A 6,250-nucleotide genomic window follows, 5' to 3' on the forward strand; every position below is an offset into this window, starting at 1 on the left:
CACATTCACACATTACAGGATTATATGTTTAGTAACTATATTACCACTGTTATGCATTCACACATTCAAAACTCTATATTCACAGGTCCTATACTCCATATTCACAACTTGAGAACTCCACATTCACACATTACAGGGCTACAAGTTGCTAGAACTTTTTAACTCTATTACATATTCACACATGCATAACTCTACATTCACGATTTCTATACTCCATATTCACAATTTGAAACCTCCACATTCACACATTTATGGGCAACTCTACATTCACACAATCATAAATCTACATTCACGATTTCTATACTCCATATTCACAACTTGAGAACTCCACATTCACACATTACAGGGCTACAAGTTGCTAGAACTTTTTAACTCTATTACATATTCACACATGCCTAACTCTACATTCACGATTTCTATACTCCATATTCACAATTTGAAACCTCCACATTCACACATTTATGGGCAACTCTACATTCACACAATCAGAAGTCTACATTCACGATTTCTATACTCTACATTCACACTTTGAAACCTCTACATTCACACATTTTTGGACAACTCTATATTCAGCAATATGTTTACTAATTTTTTTAAAAAAAAAAGACAAAACGACGTAGTTTTGGACCCATGTCCACCTTGCAAGGTAGATCTGGGTCCACAGCATAATTTGCGCAAGTTTTATGTCCCTTGATTCTTCAACTCATTTGATAATTGTTTCATCATAAATAAAAAAAAACAGTTGGATCTAATTGAGTAAACTTTAGCCCAAATGCAAGTTTTATGTCTTTAGATTATTCTGGCTATTTAGTAATTGAGATAAAATATTATCACAAGGGTTTCTTAATTGGATTTAATAGAATTAAAACTTTAGCCCACAACCAAGTTTTATGTCAATAAATCCCTCAACCCATGAGATAATAATTTTATCACAATTTCTTAGAATTGTAAATTTAGTTTAATTATAATTCTAAGTTTCATGGATTGCATTGGCAAAACATGTATTTAGTTACTTCCTAAAATTTAGCCACTTTTATTAATTAATCCATGAAAGCTTACTTAGTTTTTTTGGACTAACTATAGTAAGTTACGTGACAATAATATACTTCTTTTGGATTCCAAGAATAAAATGTATCTTTTGAGCCAAATTCTAACTTGGTTTTGGAAGGTGTATTTTTTTTTAGTATGTTTACTATGGTGGGGAATTACATCTTCATTATTTAGTTGGACTTTAATTGGAGCCAAATATTGATTATTTAGTATGCCCAACTAATGGTGGGGAATTCTATCTTCATTTATTAGTTGGTCAAATCAATTACGAGTGTGTATATCATTAATTTTGCTGAAGAACAGTGAGAGTGATCATTTAGAAAAAGATCATTAAGATGCTCTACTAAAGATTATGGATTTTATTGTCTTCATGTGTCCCAATGCAAATTGGATTGTATGTCAAACAATAAGTCTAAAAGATTACACAAATATTAATTTTGTATTTGTTCATATAAATTCATAAGTTCAAAATTATTGAGCATTTGGTTGTGCTACATATTTATGAAAATGTTGTAACAATATTAAGGAATTTATTAGAACAAAATCATTTAACTCTTGTAGTGCACTGTTATTCTTTAGCGTTTAATAGAGTCTTTAGGTTCTTCAAAATTGATCTTGTGTCATTTTGGTAGGTAAGGCTAAAAAAAATAATAATTTTGTGAGACATAAAAGTAAAACTCATAATGTTCAGTTCATTTTTAAAGTAGACATTAAGATTATTTGGGAAGTTATGGTGTATGTTAAGATTCCAAATTTATGGACTTAGATGTTTTTGTTTGTTCTCTAAGTTATTGGAATGCTTCTGTGACTTAACTATCTTTTGGCTATTTTAATGAGTGGGAGTGACTTAACTATCTTTTGGATGGTTTCTTCTCTTCAATTGTGCACATAATATATTTTGAGAAATATCCCTTAAGTTATCGAGAATAAACATTGGGTTTGTTCATGAGGGGCCTAAGTTGGAGAATTAAAATGCATGTGACCATAATGTATATTACTCTGTAAAATAGAAGACGTACATATCACGATGATTCGTGTGTTTTGTTCTTTGATGAGGATTGTGCTAGTACTTGCACCAAGTGGAAGAATGTAAGATTTTCCCTAGCTAATAATATATATATATATATATATATATATATATATATATATATATATATATATATATATATATATATATATATTAGAGCCTTAATTAAGTGGCGCAAGTTGACTAGGGTTATTAAGTGGTTTGGTTGAATTGAATAACTAGTAGTTGTTATTCAACCAGACTCTGTGCGCCTATATAAACCTGGATTGATGGGATACATGATATTCATTATGTAGTACTTTCAGATACGGTACTCATACTACTCAATAGACACCAATACAACATCTAGGGTTCTGATTCAAGTATGAGCCAAATATGGCTAACGGTCTACTGTTCAAGGGGCATCACAAATCAACTGTGGCTGGAGATTGGTTTACTGTTCAAGGGGCATCACAAATCAACTGTGGCTGGAGATCAACACTGCTTTCGCTTCTGCTACTATGAGGTTAGGTTTCTCGCAGACTATTCTGTATGGTTAGATTATTTATATCTAACACAATTCACTCCAAGGGTCAGCCACCAAGTCGCTTTGAGTGAAAGATCTCCAACAACCACACTCTTCAAAGTTGCGATTGTTTGTTTTATTTCTCAAACTGTGGACGGTGAACCTAGAAGTTCATTGCGAAGCTCTGGTTGCCCTAGATATTAAGTTGTAAGCATCAACTCTCTCTTGACTGAATGACACTTAGCTTGAAAATCTCATAGCAAAATACTTAGCAATGGGCAATGGCTAATGTTGATGGGCAACCTTGTCAAAGCTTCGGAATCTCTATTTATAGCCCGAGCATAAGTGAGGGCATGCTGGTAATCTTTTAGGAATCTTCAAATATGCCCATTACCCTTAACGCGACAGGTGTCCAAATATGTCACTATCTCCAACATGCTGCAATTGTACTCCTTGTTTTCTTATATAACAACTTTTGTCCTTTTGCTCAGAGTTAACGCGAATTTAAAAAGGAACGTGTAACAATTTGTCTTTTCTTCATCAATGGCTGGAATAGAACATGTGTCTCCTTCTAGAAGGCTTCTCAGATACAACTGACTTGCCTTGAAGAAATCCGCAAATGGAAAAACTTAGAATTCTTTGATTGCATGCTAGGAACTCAGCTGGCCACAAGCCTGCTGATCCTCTTCTGCTTGATTGTCTCTGTTGTTTTGTCCACTATTCACTAACTTCAACTTTGCTATTTCACTATAGCAGACACCTTTACAAAACTCAGTTGATTCCTAAGTTGATCAGCTTGAACATACTCAAGTTGATTTACAAGAAAAACTTTAAGTTTGGACCTAGACTAAAGATAAAAGAATTAAGTATCTAAAGTCTTAATACATTATTCATAAATCATAACATCATTAAAGTTGAAGTACAATGATTCCTAACAGAATGTGAAAGGAAAAATCTATATCTAGAACATATTGCAAGCAACTTTTACTACTAGTGCAACGATTTCATTCCAATGGTGCACTGATTACTTGCTAATTGTGCATCGTTCTTGTTAAATGTAATAACGACAGTAAATCCAACTCGTGTACAACTGTACTTCTCAAAGAGTCAAAGTCAAATAGTAAACAACAGTAATCCAAATATATTAAACACCAAACAAAAAAAAATAGATAAAACTTTAAAATTCGCATGTTTTAAAAACTTTAGATTTGAGTAACAAAAAAAAAAAAAAGAGGGCGACAATGAGGAACAATCGTCAGATTTCTACACCTAAACTATTCATGGAAATTTTGGCTTCCACCGCCGGCCTCCGGCCGGAACTCTAATGGAGCTTTGAGCGGGCGGTTTTGGTCACCTTCTACGTTTGCTCTCGCTCTTCTTCCGCTCCAACCACCATCGCAGCTCCGTCCGCCTCCAACTACCGCCACAGATCTTCTTCAGTTTTCTCTCCCTTTGAATAAAATAATAGTAGGTAGGTATTGGGGTTTGTGTTGGTAGTCTTGAACTCCCAACCCTACTTTGACTTTACCCACTTTTTATTTTCTCTATTATTGTGTTTTCCTCTCGTTACTTTCACGAGCATTTTTCCTCTTTTTCCTCTCGTTACTTTCACGAGCATTTTTCCTCTTTTTCCTCTCGTTACTTTCACGAGCTTTTCATTTTCATTAGCATAAATCGTTTAGTTTGGTTTTGGCAAGTGTTGATCTTATCATGGGCGAGCAAAAATGAATGATGATGAAGACCCAGATCTTTGATGAAGCTTTAAGTTCCCGGAAGGAACATAGCTTCCTAGTTATGAAACAGTCTGCGATTCAAGTTTTCTATAGCATAGTTAGAAAAGTTGTTTCTATGTCTGACGGTAATGAATGGTTTACCATTTCATTGATCATTGATATAAACGTTTTATGTTATGAATTAATGGAATAGCTACGTTTACCTTAAAAAAAAAAAAACAATAATAGTTTCACAAAAATAAGATATATGTGCAGTTAATCTAGGTATGAAGTGCAATAATCGACATGACAATTGACAACAGTGAGTAGAAATTATTTATCTCAAGCCAATGAGCCCTTATGCTTTGCTTGTCTTGGAGGGAGAACAATAACTTCAGAAGGTCCAGACGATCCACAAAAGGACTTAATGACTGGCCTCTTACCAACTGTGGGATAAGAACCCCCTTGGTTAGAAAGAAGCATGCCTTTATGCTCTTTAATCACATGATAAAAGTCTTGTAAACTATCCATATTAAGACTCAACAACACTAATACAACAGTGGATGGATATCTGACCATAAAGTTTTCAATAATGTCTTCTGTTCGTCCATGCCTTTGTTGGAAAATTGCACTAAAATGGCATTTTAAGTGGCCATTTTGTGGTATAAATATCTGTGGGTCCACTTCCGATTTTGGGTCGGGTAAAAGTGGATTCGGGTTCTTCGTTCTTAGACGAAGAAATCGATATATTATACGCTCAAAATGGATAATGGGTGAATGAGAAATTGATTCTCAAAGTAGACCCATTTGAGGTGGAATTCAAGTGTGGAAAGCTTATGTAGCTTTGTCCCACATTGATTTGGAATGAACTTTTGCACCACTATATATATACAAGAGTCTTTCATGACTATTTAACTTGTATAGCATAGATGCTCTCTCTCGCGCGCAGGGGGGGTGCAAATCAAATTCCAAAGTTGAGTTCGAAAGGCTTGAACTCGTGTGCGCCGGCACCTGCGGGCACGAATGTCGTCCGAAAAGTGGCAGGCCTTGCGGCTAAGTTATGCCATATTTTCGAACGAGTTTTCCATCTCAGACCACATGAGATCGAACTGATCTCTCGTTCGAGACATCAAATGAACTGACCTCTCGAGAGGTAGTTCAATGTCTCGAACCAAGTCTCTTACAAGGGCGATATCGCGCAGCCCCGGATCGGCGCGCGCATTCGATGTCTCGCGGACCAATTTGATGTCTCGATGCAGTGTGATGTCTCGAAGCTAGCACTTCTCGACGTCTCGCGGCACGAGCTATGTCTCGAAGGTACGCAGATATGAACGATGTCTCGAGAGCGACTCTGGTGACCTCTCGTTTGCGACCGTTCACCTACTGGATCCGTTCAGAAATAACTCTTAATATTTCGGAGTTAATGTCATTAATTCCAATCTTTATTTCAGAGTTTATTTCTTGAAAAAAAATGGATTAATAGTGGGTGTAAATAGGTTGCTAATGGGTGGAGGTTACAAATGGGAATTAAATGCCAGATTTAATGCAATGATCCCATCCTTCACTACATATTCGTTGTGAGCAGCAGGTTTGATATACACACACTAAGAACACACGAATACACTGGTTTTCTCCTCAAAACCCTGCTCATATTTCCTTCAAGCCATCTGCGTTCTTCCCACGGTTTAGTTCGTCGGGTCCAAGTTTGAGTGCACAAACGGCGGATCGTAGCACGTTTTATCCTGGGAAGCCTAGGCCGCAACGTTCCAGCACCTCGGGAAGCGGCAAATAAGGTTTTAAGGATAGTGACAACACGACTCGTGCTTCCAACCACCCCGAAGTCCATACAGTTCACCTTCCTTCTTCCAAGGCCACTCAACCCAGCGTGGTATCTTCATCGTCCAAGTAATTGTTTAATCCTACGTGGATTATATTTCGTTGTATTTTTGTTTGCTT

This window comes from Ipomoea triloba, chromosome 4 (assembly GCF_003576645.1).
Source record: "Ipomoea triloba cultivar NCNSP0323 chromosome 4, ASM357664v1".
Taxonomy (NCBI): Eukaryota; Viridiplantae; Streptophyta; class Magnoliopsida; order Solanales; family Convolvulaceae; genus Ipomoea; species Ipomoea triloba.